Genomic DNA, 17763 nt, shown 5'->3' with positions numbered 1-17763 from the left:
GGTTAAGTGACGCCGAGCAACCTGAGGCTTGACGACAGCGTATGATAACAGCGTACAGCCCGGGCCCCGTGAAGTGTCCAGTATACTTGAAAGCATAGCTATGATGTCCCCGCTTCCGCGAACGAACGAACAGCTGAGCAAGTTTCGTTTTGTGTTTATTACTTTTACAAAAAAATCATTAGTCTTTTTGAGACAAGGCGAAAGACCCAGCGCAGGTCAATAATGGCGACCTTCCCTGCTCCACGGCTATATATACTTCTTGCGCGATGCAGGCACCGTGGTTTCATGAAAAAACGTATGTGCAGATAATGAACGACTTTAGAGCACATCGCTTGTCCATCATTGTACTTCTTGCGGCAGTACGCCCGAACATGTGCGTCCCAAAACATCCTGGTCGCTTTGATGTGTGCAACGAAAAATCAGGTTCGTTCAAGCAGTGAATTATTTTCATCGTTTTAGGCATTATCCGCATGGCTAGCTGTAGGGTCTTACTCAGGGCAAACGAAGTGACTGAAAAAATCTTGCATAGGAGCACTTTATCGCATATTTCAAGTTCTCTGTGATTTTTATGATAGATATTTTTTGGGCTTGGAGCTACAAGAATTGACTGAGCCGATATACATTTCTCTACCTATGCATTCTACATTAAGTGCTTCACGGCTACGCCACGTTTTCGAACCCACTTCGTCAGAAAATGTCAAAATTTCCCCACATTCGTGGAATGATTGATGTGATCAAATTCAGCCAACAGCTAACTTCTTTGGTGTCCGACCTGTTGCTACTTTACAAAACGTCGAGCTAGGATACGCAGCTGCAGCTGCGAGGGAAGCGAACTTCGAAAGGTGAACCACGTAAATGCAAAAATTATTTTGAACACAGCGCTACGTAAAGACTTGTGATTCGTATATTAGCCCCTTTATTAAGACAGGTGGCACGGAATCGTACCCAATAGACAGATTCTGTGGGATACGCTTCGACTCTTTACAAGCTCCTCCTTACATAGTTTCCAACAACATCTACTAGACAGAACTCTGGGGTTGCGTTCGTTTGACTACCATGGAAATGATGAGTAGTGCATGAATTAGCCTAACATTCATGCTTGCACCTTCGGACGCACCTGGGGCTTCTTTTGTTGTGTTTTAGTTTTTGCATAGGATAAAAAAATATGGTAGATCCCACGTACAGTGGGAATCGGTCATATGCGAAGCACGAATGAGAAAGCTTGATATGTCACTTTAAATTCAGTCCAACGTTACGAAGTGCAGGTAAATGATGTCGTACATGACTTCCGTGTCTTGATTATCATGTTTGGGTGTGTCGTGTACCTTTATCATCTGTTCACGTCACGTGATACCAAACTTAGTATATGTGGAACTAGCGAAACGGCCGCGAGCACGCTATGATCGTGGGATGTTGAAAATTTCTTACATGACACGCGTGTGAGGATTATCATGTTTACACCAGTATTGTACTTTCGTCATCGATAGACGTCACGTAACACCGAATTAGGTATATGTGGAGCTAGCAAAACGGCCTCGAGCGCATTATGAAAGGCCGGGAATACTCCAATATAGCGTTGACGCGCGCGCATGCTGGGCACCATGATGCTATGTTAGCAAAAGCGAGCACTCTCTAGTCTGAAGCCAGGCGCTACAGACGCCCGTCGGCGTGGCCCGACGGCAACCGGCACGAAATGCGACATGCTGCATTTCGCACCAATGCGTTACCTAGACAGCAATGCGTCTACCTCTTTTCGTGACGGAGGGAAGGCGGACGCAGTGAAACGCGCATGTGTCAAAGCAATGCAGCGTGGTGTGCGCCTGCTAGTATATGGCAGAACCCGCGCCTGGCGTGGAAACGCTGGCGTGACGCGACAAAATCAACGCTGGCGCGCACGTGGCACCACGTCGAAATTTACTGGCGCCTTCATTGAGGCCTGTAGTCATGTTCTCACATGACAAGTGTCTCAGGATTATCATGTTTGTAGCAGTCACACACTTTCGTCATCCATTGGCGTCACGTAACACCAAATTTTGAATATGTGAAGCTAGCAAAACGAGCGCATCATCAGTGTGGCATGTAGTCATGTTGTTACATGACATGCATCTCCTGTTTATCATGTTTGAGCCGGTATCATACCTTCGTCATCGAATCACGCCACGTAGTACCAAATTTGGTACATGTGACGCTAACGACACGACCGCGACCGCACCATTAGCCAGGCATGCAGTCATCACCTACATAACATGAATGTCATGATTTCCACGTCAGAGTCTGTCGCTTATGTTCGCCATGCAGTCATCGCATACCATACCAGTTTTGCAATATGCTATGTGAACGGAACCACTGCAAGAGCAGCAAGACTATGACAGGTAAATCATGACATTTATGACCTACAAATTATGATTTTCATGTAAAGACTAGCCGGTTATGCTCATCTTACATTCACGTTATGCCAAACCAATTCAAATTTTAGTAGAGTTTTCACAATCGAAACGGCCCGGAGAACTAAACACCGTAGGTGACTAGATAGATAGAGAGATAGATAGATAGATAGATAGATAGATATATAGATAGATAGAAAACTTGACAGATCTCTTGTACAGTGGGAATCGATCATATACGAAGCACGAATGAGGAAGGTTGATATATCATTTTAAGATCAGCACAACTTTACGAGGCGGAGGTAAATTACGCCTTACATGACTTCCATGTTATGACTATCATTTTTGGACGTTTCATACACCTTCGACATCAGGTAGTTATAGTATACCGGGCTTACCGGGTTACCGGGTTTACCGTGATGCCGGAATCGAAGTACGCATGCGCAGAAACGTACGTCACCCGTACCGTTTTCCGTACGCGTGATATTCTTCAGATTTCACGTTACCGTGGTAGAGTAGGTGTACGTAGTGTACGTAAACATGCCGGCGCTCTCGGACGCCCACTTCGAAGTGATTTTGGCGTAGTTGCTGAAAGATTCACCTTCTTCGCAGCAAACGACTGTTCAAATTGGCTTCGCTTGCCTTCAGTTAGCTTCGATGACCGAGTATTACGGATAAGTTGGCGTAGTTTTTGAGACAGCTTCCCATTTACAACGCGTCTAGGCCTAACTACAAGATCAATGTAAACAAATCGGCAACATAGATGTTTTCGCGTTTGGTGCGTGGTTCATAATTATTTACTTTTATTATCACTAAAATAAACTTCTAACGATGCTTCGCACGGTGGTATAGGCAAACATTCTCGTTTTCCTTATTTTCACTGTTTAACTTATTAACCATATAATACATGTCCCCGAAATCTCAGCTGGGGCCCGCAAACCACGTGAACGCTATCCTGCTAAATTATAAGACGACGCTGCCCATAACGAACGTTTGCTCCACGGTAACGCCGTTCCCTTAAGCTACGCTATCACGCTAACGCTAACCTATAACTGTCTATCTATGCACGTCTCCTAATAGCAAATTTCGTATATGTGGAGCAGGCAAAACGGCCACGAGCATGCTACGAGCCTAGCAGGTAGTCCAGTTTTACATGGCGCGCATGTCATGGTTATCACGTTTGGACGTGTCATTTACATTCATCACCCATTCACGTCCCGCAATACCAGATTTTGTACATAGGGAACTAGTGAAACGGCTGCGATCGCGCTATGAGCGTAGCATGTCGTCGTGCTTTACGTGACCCGCATATCATCATTATCATGTATGGACCTGCCATTCACATTCTTCGTCCATCACGTCACGTGATAGAAAATTTAGTATTAGGGAAACTACCTAAACGGTCACGAGCATGCCATGAGCGTAGCATGTAGTCATGCTTCACATGACACGTATATCATGATGATTATGTTTAACGTGTTATTTACATTCTTTGACCATCACGTCACGTAGTACTAAATTTGATATATCTGGAACTAGTGGAACGGCCACGAGCACACCAAGAGCGTAGCATGTATTCCTGCTTTACCTGACACGTATATCATGATTATAATGTCAGCACTTCTCATTTACCTTCTTCGTCTACTCACCTCCCGTGATACCAAATTTGGTACACGTGGAGCTAGCAAAACGACCACGAGCGCACATTAGCGTGGTATGTTGTCATGATCTTGCATCACACGCATGTCGTGTTCATCATGTTTCCTCCAGTCACATACCCTCGTCGTCTATTCATGTCATGAAGTACTGAATTTGGTATAAGTGAAGCTAGCACAACGGTGGTGAGTTCATCATGAAGCTCCCAATATACTCCGACGGGACGTTGATTTGCGCGCACGCCGGGCGCAGCGACCCTACGCTAGCAAAACGCGAGCACTCGATATTCTGACGCCAAGCGCGACTGGTACGACCAGTGTCCGTCAGCGCGCACCGGTGGAAACCGGCGCGAAATGCGACTTGCTGCATTTTGCGCCGACGACGTTACCCATACAGCATTGCGTCTGCCTCTCCTAGGGACAGAGGGACGCCGGGCGCGTTCAAACGCGCATACGTGCAAGCAGCGCAGCGTGGCGCGTGCCTGCGAGTGTAAGGCACATCGACGCCTGCCGTGGCATTGCCGACCCGCACGTGCCCCGGGTCATGTCGAAGTGTATTGGCGCCTTGAGTTTAGCATATAGTCATGTTCTTACATGACACGCATCTCATGATTATCATACCTGCACGAGTCACATACCTTCGTCATCCATTCCCTTGGCGTAATAGAAAATTTGGTATATGAGAAGCTAGCAAAATGGTCGCGAGAGCATCATGGATGTGGCATGTTGTCATGTTGATACATAACACGCATCTCATGATCATCATGTCTTCATTAGTCAAGTATTTTCGTCAATCAGTCACATGCCAAAATGCTAAATTTGGCATACGTGAACGTAGCGATACGGTCACGAGGACTCACCCTCTGGATTTCGTGCCGACCAGTTGTGCCCCCGCGATCTCCGACGACAGCGCAGCTCTGGCCGAATCGGGCCTTGTATATACACTCTCGGCAGAGTTTTGCCGCCGGCGTCGGCAATGGCATCGACGTGGGCGTCGCCGTCACTCACCGTACATGTATACGTATCTATATATGAAAATGCAGGAAATAAAAAGAAATCCCCCCCCCCCTAAAAAAACACTCCGGCGTGCGAAATCAAACCTGGGTCCTCTAAATCAGGAGTGCGAGATGTAAGCCACTGAGCCTTCGAGGAGAACATCATGCAATGTTCAAACGGCAAGCTGTCCATATCTACCACTTACCACTGCTGACGGGCGTCTTAGAGAGGGGAGGGGACTATCATGTTTTGAGCATTACCAGCAAGATGATGCAATGAGCGCGCGTAGCAACATCGTCATGACGCAACGGCTGCGCTCTCGTCTCCCAGGCGCATTTTGTCCCGCAAATAGCACGGGTCAACTCTCACTCGCGCGCCCTGATCCCATGGCAGGGAGGATCCCGAAGCGCTCCTCCCGATTCGGGAGCCCTCATCCCGAAGCGGTCAAAGTAAACGAATTTATGCCAATGAATTCCGTGATTGCAGCGAGTGTTTCGCAAACCATTTGTTCGACAAAGGCTCTCAGCCAATCGAGATATCAGCACTTCAAAAATAAATCCCGAGACAATCGTCGCATGTGGTCCGCACATGCGCGCCGTTCTGCAAATAGGGTGCCAATATATATGATAGTTTGTAGACAACGGACAGTAAGCTTATGGGCCTGTAATATTTCAAATTCTTGAGATGTCCTCTCTTATGGATTAAAATTATTTTGTCATTCCACCAATGTGTTGGTACCCTACCCGCTATAAAACGCTTTGTAAACAGGTTGGTCTGTATTTCTAACACTGTTTTTTAACCATCTTTCGGCGGGTTTGATTATGCCTTACTCTTACGAGCGGCTTTGCCTTTTACATTCCCTCTATGGCTTTCTTTCTTTCCCTGTCGTCAATGGTGAGATGTCAGATTCTTCTGAGCTATTGTTGCTTCGCCCGATATACTGCTGGTTGCCTCGGCTGCTGTACAGATCCCTTTAAAACTCTCCTATCTATATTAGTATTCATTTGCCTTCAATGTCCTTTAACGCACCCATTTGATAGCTAGCGCTGCGTTTTTGCTGCGCAATTCTCTGCCTTTCTATATACCTAATATATTCTGCATTAATAAAACAGACTATTTTACCAAACTCTCATGCTCCGATCACGAAATAATTAGTACCTGACCCACGGGCCACCGCATAGTCAGACAGCCACAAAACTTAATTGGGTCCTGAGATACGCTACTCTTTCAGAGAAACGTCGCGGGCAGCTCCCACATAGGGACGGGGAGGCCTAGTCTCACCGCTGCATCGTATGCTCACTGGACAGCCCGTAGTTGTGGTACAAACTTTGATCTTTGCAAAGCAGAGTCACAATGCTCTTTTGTGAGCTGATTGAGCCCCGTAACGAGGGGCATTACCAGATCATATGTTCTAAGTTACTAACCTCACCACAATCAGGATAAGTAGACTCTAAACCCTCTGAGAAGACCGTGATGAAGAAAGCATAACTACGATTCCGCTTCTTATTGCGATTATCCGCACTTCACATTTCACAGCGATGGTGAAATACTGCCCATGTCCCATGAGGCGGAGAAGTCGCTGTCAATTGACCATAAGAAAACAGTCACAGAAACTGTACCACAACCACACAGCAAACCTCTTATCAAGGAGTAAGACTTAGCGGCCATTGAGATGACGAAATTTAAAGCCGGCTTTCCTGGGGGGGGGGGAGGGGTCAATGATGCTGCTCTATACATGTTTGTGTGTTGCTATGTGTGCATGTATATATATATATATATATTGCCACCTGGCCATGAACTGCGGCGAGCACGAGCCCGCATCGAGGAGAAAAACGAGGAAGAAGTTGTTGGGCTAGCGCGCTCTCGCCGAGGCTTTTGTTTTTGGTTGTGGTGTCCCTGACCTGCGCCTCTGTGACTACGCGGTATTCTTTACCTGAAGTCCCTCTTGTTCACGCGCGACAACTGGTGGAGTCGCTGGGTATTCCCAGTCAATGATCCAAACGCCTCCTGGGAGCCCTATACCCGCAGTCGCAACACCTGTCCACCGGGCCAGCCGGAGAATCCGAGGATTGTCCCCCGAGCGTGAACCTCTACCGGAGATGGCATCAACTGCACCACCCCAGAGCGGTACGGAAAATATTCCGATGGCTAATTACACGCTGCAGAAGCCACGAGTGCCGAAGGTGTTCCGTGGCTCCATGTTGGAGGATGTTGTGGACTGGTTGGCTCACTTTGAACGCGTTGCGGCTTTCAACGAGTGGACCGACGCCAACAAGCTGCGGAATGTATATTTCAGCCTTGAGGACGGAGCTCGTACTTGGTACGAGAACCGCGAACCCTTCTCGTCGTGGACGATGTTTTGTCGTCAGCTGCTGGCAAGTTACGCTGACCCCCATCGCCGTGAACGAGCGGAACGGGCCATCCAATCACGCATCCAAATGCCGAACGAGAGCGTGATGGCGTACGTGGAGGACATGACGAGCCTTTTCCGTCGCGCTGACCCAGGTATGGGAGAAGACAAGAAGTTGCGCCACCTAATGCGAGGAGTTAAGGAGCAACTCTTCGCTGGTCTCGTGCGAAGTCCCCCGAATACTGTGGCAGAGTTTTTAACTGAAGCAACGACAATGGAAAACATGCTGCAGCAGCGATCAGCTGCGTACGACCGCCACGTGAATGTTGCCTCGCCGGTGGACCAGATTGGAGTTGCGGGGAGTAACGTCAATCTCGAAGCTCTCTGCGACCTCATCAGATCGGTGGTACGCGACGAGCTGCAGAAGATTCACGGGCCGCCTCCACCTGCTGCGGGATCCATCTCCAGCCTCATCAGGAGTGAAGTACAGCAGGCTTTGCAAGTCCCGCTGTCCAACGATGCTTCCCCGCCTGTACCGATCGAGCCTCACCGCGCATCTTATGCCGAGGCTGTGAGCTGTTACGTCGCTCCTGCATCGTACGCCGAAGCTGCGAGTCGTTACGCTCCTCCACGCCGTTTCGTATACCCTGCACATCGCGATCCACTCCCAGCAGTTCAACCAGTCCAGCATTTCGAGAATCGGCAGCTCCTCCCGCGGAAATCGGACGTATGGCGCACACCGGACAGGCGGCCGCTGTGCTACCACTGTGGCGAAGCCGGACACGTGTACCGCGAATGCCAGTACCGTCGCCTCGGACTTCAGGGTTTCGCCGTCGACTCACCCAGGCCAAGATTTGGCGAAAGACCCAGAGCGATTGAGGAGTACCTGTCCGAGCAGCGCATGCCACTGCTCCCGCGGCGCCAGTCACGATCACCATCTCCAAGAAGGTCTTCGTCAAGTGTCCCGAACTACCCAGGGGCGGCGCCAGCACGGCCGCTCAGCCCTAGGCGGGAAAACTAACGACAGCGACCTTCGGGGGCGGGGCCGCTGATAAACGACACGAACAAGGGCCCCAATCCATGCGAGTACGTACCAGCAGTGGTTCAACGACGACAGCTCCCGAATCAGAAAGCCGACTTTCCCTAGATATACCTGTAGTGCTCGACGGCCGCCACGATATTACAGCTTTATTAGACACAGGGGCCGACTACTCCATCATGAGCAGAAAACTGGCGACGCATCTCAAGAAAGTGGGTACGCCGTGGTACGGGACACGAATCCGTACAGCCGGCGGGCACGTCGTCACCCCTCTCGGTATCTGCACGATTAGAGTCGGCATTCGCAAACGCACATTTCTCTGCAGCTGCCTTATACTTCCTGAATGCTCCCGAGACCTCATCCTAGGCGTCGACTTTTTACGTGAATACGGCGCTATCATTGACCTCCGACAGCGCACAGTGACGTTCTCTACAGACAAAGCAGAAAAGCCTGATGACAGCCATCTCAGTTCGCTTCGTGTTTCGGCCGACATAATCACGTTGCCTCCACGTTCAAGCATCCTGGTTGAAGTCGTGTGTGACGAGATACGTGACGGTGAGGCAGTCGCCGAAGGCAACTTGACACTTTTGTTTAGCATAGGTGTCTGCGCAGCCCGCAGCCTCATTACGCTTCACGACAGACGTGCCACGCTGCTTGTGACAAATTTTAGTAATGAGCAGCGGCACCTGTTTCGACGCACCGCTATCGCTTTCGCCTACCCCATCGAAGACGTTGCTGAATGTTTTTCTGCCGCATCAATAAATAGTGGGCTACAATCGACATCGACCGGCGTTTCTAAGGCTCTTGAAAAGGTGGACATCAATTCGAGCCTCACGCAGAAAGAACGCACAGCGCTGCAGGAGCTGTTGCTTGAATTTCAAGAGTGTTTCGCTTCATCCTCAAAGGTGCGTCAAACGCCCCTTATGAAACACCGGATTATTATACACACCGATGTCTCGCCCATAAAGCAACAACCCTACCGAGTTTCTGCCAAAGAACGTGACGCGATCAATGCTCAAGTCGAAGAGATGCTTCAGGATGATGTTATACAGCCGTCCAATAGTCCATGGTCATCGCCAGTCGTTCTTGTAAAGAAAAAGGACGGAACGTTGCGTTTCTGCGTGGACTACAGAAAGCTGAACGACGTGACAAAAAAAGACGTGTATCCTCTGCCACGCATCGATGATTCACTAGACAGACTACGGCGAGCAAGGTATTTTTCATCCATAGACTTGAAAAGCGGATACTGGCAGATTGAGGTTGATGAAAGAGACCGAGAAAAAACTGCTTTTGTTACACCGGACGGCCTGTATGAATTCAAGGTGCTTCCCTTCGGCCTGTGTTCTGCACCAGCGACATTCCAAAGAATGATGGACACTGTTCTTACCGGTCTGAAGTGGAACACCTGCTTAGTTTATCTCGATGATGTCGTCGTATTTTCGGTCACTTTCGAGGAACACTTGAAACGTCTGCAGGCTGTTCTGGAAGCACTCCACTCTGCGAACCTCACGCTGAAGCCAGAAAAATGCCACTTTGGCTATAAAGAACTTAAATTTCTGGGGCATGTTGTGAGCGCAGACGGTGTTCGACCTGACCCCGACAAGACAACCGCCGTAGCCTCCTTTCCCGTTCCCCGTGACAAGAAAGCAGTACGCCGCTTCCTCGGTCTGTGCGCCTACTATCGTCGCTTCATCGCCAATTTTTCTAGAATTGCCGAGCCTCTGACTCGTCTCACACGTGACGACGTACCATTCGTTTGGAATGAAGAACAGAACGCGGCTTTTATCGATCTACGTGAGCGTATGCAGGCACCACCAGTTCTTGCTCACTTCGACGAGGATGCTGCCACGGAAGTTCATACCGACGCGAGCAATGTAGGTCTCGGCGCCGTGCTTGTCCAACATCAAGAAGGCACCGAGCGCGTGATAGCTTACGCCAGCCGTGCCCTGTCTCGCGCCGAGATGAACTATTCCACCTCGGAGAAAGAGTGCCTAGCAGTAGTGTGGGCCACTATGAAATTCAGGCCTTACCTCTACGGTCGTCACTTTAAAGCAGTTACTGATCATCACTCATTGTGCTGGTTAACCAATTTACGAGACCCGTCTGGGCGTCTGGCACGATGGCGCCTTCGTTTGCAAGAGTTTGACCTTACCATTGTCTATAAATCAGGCCGCAAGCACGAAGATGCTGATTCCTTGTCACGTGCACCTACCGGAGTTTGTGATCCCGACAATGACGATGACTGCGGCTTTCTCGGAGTCCTCACTGCAACAGACTTGATCGCACGACAACACGATGACGTCGAGATTCGCGCAATCATTGACCAACTAGAAGGACGCAACACACCCGTACCTCGGCACATCTCTCGCAATCTCTCTTCGTTCTGCCTGCGGAACGGTGTCTTGTATAAATCAAACTCGAACGGCAATGGAAAAGCCTACTTGCTAGTGGTCCCATCTGACATGCGAGACGACATTCTTCTGGCCTGCCACGACGAACCCACATCCGGGCATCTAGGTTCTTCACGAACTCTCGCCAGAGTTCAACAGGCGTACTACTGGCCGAGACTTGCTATGTACGTCAAGAGATATGTGAAAAGCTGCCGTGAATGTCAACGCCGCAAATCTCCGCCACTGAAGCCTGCAGGCCTGCTGCAACCAATCACACCACCAAGGTCGCCGTTCGATCAAATAGGCATGGATTTACTGGGGCCGTTTCCTCTGTCATCTGCCGGTAACAAATGGATAGTTGTAGCGACAGATTATCTAACGAGATACGCCGAGACAAGAGCCCTGCAACGAGCTACAGCTTCCGATGTTGCCCAGTTTTTCGTCGAACAGATCGTTCTTCGCCATGGCGCCCCGTCTTGCGTCATCACTGATCGCGGAACAGCTTTCACGGCTCAGCTCATTGACGATGTATTCAAGCTAAGCTTCACGAGCCATCGCAAGACGACGGCGTATCATCCGCAGACTAACGGCCTGACGGAACGACTTAACAAGACCATCGCCGATATGTTGTCCATGTATGTAGACGTTCAACACAAGACGTGGGATCAGGTCCTTCCATACGTAACATTCGCCTACAACACTGCCATCCAAGAAACGACACGATTCATACCGTTCCGTCTCGTCTATGGGCGTGAGGTCCAGACCATGTTGGACGCTATGTTGCCACACGATTACGACGGGTCGCTCACACCTGACGCTGAGCAGCTTGCTCAGTTTGCCGAAGAAGCTCGACAGTTGGCACGCCTGCATATTACGCAACAACAAACTGCAGATGCACGCCGCTACAATCTTCGCCATCGACAGGTCGAATACCACCCAGGAGATCTAGTTTGGGTATGGACTCCGGTTCGCCGCCAAGGGTTGTCCGAAAAGCTCCTGAGTCGCTACTTTGGACCCTACAAAGTAGTGCGTCGCATCAGTGACGTGAATTATGAGGTGGTTCCATATGGAACCATGTCACCCCAGCGTCGAAAGCACTACCCAGAGATTGTTCACGTTGTACGGCTCAAGCCGTACTTCGTACGTTAGTGGGACCGTGCCTCAGCCTTGTTCTTTTGTTGTTGTTTTTTTTTCTTAAGTGTGCCCACAGTGTGCATGTCTGCTTTACTTCCGCTTATCCACTACCATTCGCGCGAGCATCGGGGCGATGCTTTTTTTTTTTTTTTTTTTTTCAGTGGGGGAATAATGCCACCTGGCCATGAACTGCGGCGAGCACGAGCCCGCATCGAGGAGAAAAACGAGGAAGAAGTTGTTGGGCTAGCGCGCTCTCGCCGAGGCTTTTGTTTTTGGTTGTGGTGTCCCTGACCTGCGCCTCTGTGACTACGCGGTATTCTTTACCTGAAGTCCCTCTTGTTCACGCGCGACAATATATATATATATATATATATATATATATATATATATATATATATATATATATATATATATATATATATATATATATATATATATGCATAAGGAATTGAAAAATTTTGAATAAATAAGTTGAACTTCCCGCCCCACGTCGGCCGCGCCCATGCTGTTTATTCCTCAGGATTATGCATTGCATTTACCTTAGTAAGGTGTTTGCGTCAGCACCTGTCTCGCATTGATTCGTAATGAAGCCAGGGACGCACTTGAAGTTGTCTGCGCACGAAAAGGAATGTAGTTTGATGAGGGGGGAAGGGAAGAAAGAAGTGAAAATAAAATGGCGGATGACTGTCTGAGACTATGTGTGTTTAATGTCTTAGTTTCTAACCGGAACGCTACAGTACTTACAAAGTTAGAGATATATTTAGGCAGTGGCAAACCAGACTCCAAGGTTCTCCGGCACAGACAAAAAGTCTTTTTATACATATTCAAAAATTTTTATGTACCAGTTGCTGCGATTTGTGAAAAAGCACAAAATTTCTGAGGTGATAGATTTTTTGTTGCGTTGTTGCGTGATAGTGTTGCGTTGGTCACTTAGTGATACCAACGCAACACTTCGACAAGGGCTTCATACATGAAGTGAACGCAGATGAAGAAAAAATTATTCACGAGATTTTACGTGTCAACACGACTGTCTTATGAAACTGACTGAGGGCAGACTTGCGACAATTTTGCCCATCTGGGGTTTTTATTGAGAGTCCTTACGTAACTACATGGCTATTTTTCATAATTCGCCCTCATCAAAATTCAACCCTCGCCCAGGAGCAGAAAAAAGCAAGGCCATGTTAGCAAACTTTATTAGCCTGTTATCAGCTGACTGAAAGCGACCAGGGACCAAGGTATACACTCTCTAACCGTCGAAAGTACAATCATTTCCCGTTAAAGTAAAAACAAGCTTCCGTGAGCAAGGTAATCTCTACGGAATTCTTACTCGTCACCCCTCCGTTCTCACTTTGTGCAGGGATTGTGAAGAATGCTAAAGCTACTCTGGTGGCTACGAAACTTATGGAGAAATGCTCTTTTGCCATTGCCATGAAATACAAGTATTCTCCGAGGATGATACAGACGGTGAGGCATCTCTTGCGCTTGTTAGACCGCGATGTGATCCGCTGCAAGTGGCCCTAGATAAACCAGAACGAATGTCTTAGACAAAATGGTTGGACCATTCTCCTGAGTTGCTGCATTACATATTGAAAGATTTGTATACTTTTCCAGAATGCGCAAAGAGATGAGCTAACCATCCCTCTCTTTTTCTTGAATAGTTGAAATAAAATCAAAGATATAAACCAAAGTAAAGTACTGGGTGTTTAGTGTATATTGCACAGCATGGTAAATGATGTGCTTGTTGTGTAAAATGCACATCATTTGCGAACAACGCATTGCGCATAGTCAACACCTTGATATACGAAAATAAAAGTTTTAAATCAGGACTTCTGAACAATATCATTAGTATTTAAATACGCCGGAATCCTTTATATAAACGTTCTGGCAAAAAAAACTCTGGTATCGTGAGTACTGGTAGTGTGAGTGCAGCAGCGCTTCCCTGTGCTACTATGCATGCGAAATGAATGAGGGGATGATATACTTAGAAGGTAAACATGAAAAAGCTTGGTAATCAAACACGAATACACATATTTTGTGTAAAATTGGAATGCCGGGGACAACAATACAAAAGAAAAAGATGTTGATATTGTATTTGTGCTTCCATTTCGTTTTTGTGTATTCGTGAATTTATGCTGCAAAGTAGCGAAATTCCCATAGCCCAACTCTTGATGTTTTTGAGCTTCTCAGCCATCAATATCTATTGCTTCTTGTGGAGCAACACAAGAGGTGATAAAGACGCAAATTAACTAACGACGGTCACGACACTAAAAGAAGCAAGTAACGGGATCCTCCAAAGTTTTATATCCCTCTTGTGAGGCAGTGAAGCATTTGCAGGTGACAAAGAGAGATAAAACTGGAGGCGAACCTTTAATTGATATTGTGTTTATTTTTACGTGCTGCAGCCTCAATGAAGCTGTTGAAGGAATGGAAAAAGAAAAAAAAATAACAACAACGAATGAACATTCGCTTCCAGAAATTCCTCAAGTGGTAGTGAGTGAACACTTCATGGCAGCGAACTCCAGGATTTTAGAGTTGAAGAGAAAAAGCTATCTATATGTCGCTGTCGGTGAGAAAAGTTACAATGTAGCAATTTACAAACTTACCAGTATTAGGTGCATTATTATGGGTGAATGTGCGTCATAATATCTTGCATTTTAGTTTTATATATTATTAAAAGAGCATTAGTCTACAATGCTTAGGAAAGTGAGCCCGAGCCGTCCTTCAAGATATCTGAGAATGAATTTCACACGCAGGCTTCCATACTACAGGACAACGCAATCAAATGACGTCACGGAATTGTCGTTAGTACTAGCTAAATAAATGTAATTTCTTACTTTCTAAAAAGCACAGGCTCGCGAAATGACAAATGGCATATCATGATAGGGACACCATCTTTATTTATACTGACATTTATGGTGAGGTTTTTGTAGACAACGTGAAGCAGCTTAGCTGCAACCTTCTTGTGCACACTTTTCTCATTTATAATTTAGCACAGCATATTGAGTGAAACGAAGCTTTTAATAAATCAGGCATCACTCTTCTTTTTTTGCTGCAGGGTTCCCGAAAATTGTGCATCGTATTTCGCCTCTGCTTTCATAAGTACCAACCCGTTTTGAACACAAGTGTAAGTAAGGCAAGTGAAACTATAAATTTTGTTAAGGTGGCCGCTTTGTAACTATACCGGGAAATTGGGAAATTGTTTAGAGTATAGGCGAAAATTTCACGCAAGCTAAGTTAAGGAGCTCAAGTGCACTCTATCCTGGGGAGTTCCCTCTTCTAAAGCTTACACATTCCTACACTTGTGAAGTTCCTGACTTGTCATCACGATCCCAAACAGCGTGTTGGTGCGGTTGGAGGCTGCTCGAACGGTAGACTGATTGAATATGACTGCCCGATTATTTCTTGTCGGTCGCACAGGTACGTAACCTCAATACTCTTGATGCGACTAGTTCTGTTGCTATGTGTACGTATACTTCTGCAGATTTTCACGTTATTCTGAGACAGGATGCACGTGAGAGCAGGGATAAAAGCTGCCATAGCATGCGTAGCCACGGCTGCCTTCGTTATCTGATCTCGCCTTCATTCAGCAAGAACTGCAGGAGTTTATTCACGAGTGACGTTACTTTAAAAGGCACTCTGAAAGCGTCGCCCACGATATCATCGGAGTGTGATCCTTGGGACTACGGAGCGCACTAAACTAATTCGTTTACTACAACTACCAAATTCATTATGCACTGCATGCCTAACACCTGTTTTAGTTGCAGATATATTATGGTCGTGTAGCGATCGCGCGGAACGAGGGCCAGGGTAACTGAAAAGTTAACGATGTCATTCATATAGCTTAAAAAATGGCTGCATATCCACGGAGTGAATGATGGAGAGTGGGGCGAAGCATTCGTCCGTCCATGCGTTCGTCTGTGTGACCGTCCATGCGTCTGTTTGTGCGCCTGTCCCTGCGTTCTTTCATGCATCCGCCCCTGCGTCCGTTCTTGCGTCCATCCATGCATCTGTTTGTGTGTCCGTTTGTTCATCTGTTCAACACTCCAAGTCCCACCATCTCACATCTTTTTATCATATATTCCCCATATAGAAGCACCACCATCCAGCGGACATTCCAAGGACTAAAGGAGAGGTGGCACACGCACACTTTCTGACGGCCTGCGCTTTGGGTCCACTTCCCACCTTTAACCACCTCGAGTTCATGGTATATTCTAGTTCACTGTATTCATGGCACTGCGACCAAACGCTCGCTAAACCTTTCGAAAACCAAGGAGGTTACGCCCAGCGAGTATAACGTAGCAACCTTTCCCTGTCAGATAGGGCTCAATTTACATGCCAATGACTGCTAATGAGAAATGAGAGACAGGAGAATTCGGCTTTTACTTTCTTATGGCTTGCGCTTCGTATCTACTTCTCATTTTTAACCACCTTGAGTTCATTCATGGTATATACAAGTTCATTGTATTCATGGCACTGCGGCTCAATGTTCGCTAAACCTTTCTAAAGCTAAGGAGGTTACACCCAGCGAACATAATGTAGCATCTCTTTCTTGTCCGATAGTGCTCAATGTACATGCCAATGGCTGCTAATGGAGATCGCAGCGTGCGCGTTGACTAAAAGCCGAATGCTCATGTCTCTCATTCCCCATTAGCAGACATTGGCATGTACATTGAGCACTATTTTTTATTGTTAAACAATGCACAGAAGAAATCTCTCACTGGCACCACCTTGGAGGTCAAGTGTTATACCTATTTCGGGTATGTGCCACTGGTGGTTACATACGAGGGACGCCCAAGCCACGCCATAAGGAGCTTCGCCCCTAAAAGCTCTCTAAGTCAAATGTGTGCTTGGGGCACGCTATGCACTAATAATGTGGTTCAGTACCCATGAGTACGCATATGTAGACTACAGCCTGATATACTGGCAGGTTGAGTTGCCTATGATTCCTGATCGGGCATCTCGAATTCCACTTCACATCGTGTGAATGACTATAGTTCGAAATGCTTTGTGATTTAAGTGTTGTGCGCTAAAGAGTTACGCTGGTGATCATTCAAGACAGAGATGAATGTGTTCTCAATCTTACGCCTGTCTTGTGAAACTATGGTAATTTTATTTATACGGCTATCAGCACCTGAGAGTTTCGTGACTGGTTTTAAGAGTGTATTTGAGGACGCACTCTCAGATTTGGAATGCGTGACGGTTGGCTCGCATGATGTCATTGAAGACCCGCGCCGACCATGTGCGAGCCAAGCATCGCGAGTTCCTATTCTGAGAGCGCAGCCACAGCCGTTCAGCTGCCAGCAGTCATGAGACAACGGGTCATTTATCTTCAATTCGCGGTCGCACATGTGTCTATCAGTAATACAAGTTCCATCACGCACATTCTTTTTGACAGTGGAAGTGAGAGGACGTTTGTGATAAGCCAACCTGGGCAAAAACTCAAGTGAAAAACAATGGGCCATGAATACTCTTCAGTGAGATCTTTCGGTGGGCGTAACACCAAGCGAAGATTTCGGAGAGTTACACTGCACCACCATGGTACAATTGAAGAATCAAGATACAACATAGATTCACCTGTCATTGAGAAGATCTGTAATCAAACATTTCTTCTTCATGGCAGCACACACAAAGAAATTTCAACCCATGGCCTTGTATTTGCTGGTTTCGACTTGCCGGCCAAGCACGCCGACGAGACGTCAATAGAGATCCTAATCGGAGCCGACCACTACAGGGTAGATGGGACAGGCAAAGCAAATATCTCGAATCAAGGTTTACAGGCAGAAGAAACAGTATTTGACTCGACAGCTCATGAACC

The 17763-nt window shown here is 47.3% G+C and overlaps 1 long non-coding RNA gene across 1 annotated transcript; it reads left to right on the top strand.

The window, feature by feature from the left end:
• Window positions 1-266: 266 nt before the first annotated feature.
• LOC142768602 (uncharacterized) lies at window positions 267-15073 on the top strand. Its single transcript, XR_012885355.1, has 3 exons — window positions 267-423; window positions 13306-13412; window positions 15004-15073. It is a non-coding gene; the product is annotated as an uncharacterized LOC142768602 (long non-coding RNA).
• Window positions 15074-17763: the final 2690 nt, after the last annotated feature.

Source organism: Rhipicephalus microplus, chromosome 1 (genome assembly GCF_043290135.1).
Source record: "Rhipicephalus microplus isolate Deutch F79 chromosome 1, USDA_Rmic, whole genome shotgun sequence".
NCBI lineage: Eukaryota > Metazoa > Arthropoda > Arachnida > Ixodida > Ixodidae > Rhipicephalus > Rhipicephalus microplus.
The sequence above is the reverse complement of the archived record's forward strand: the minus strand, read 5'-3'. Positions and strand labels throughout refer to the sequence as shown.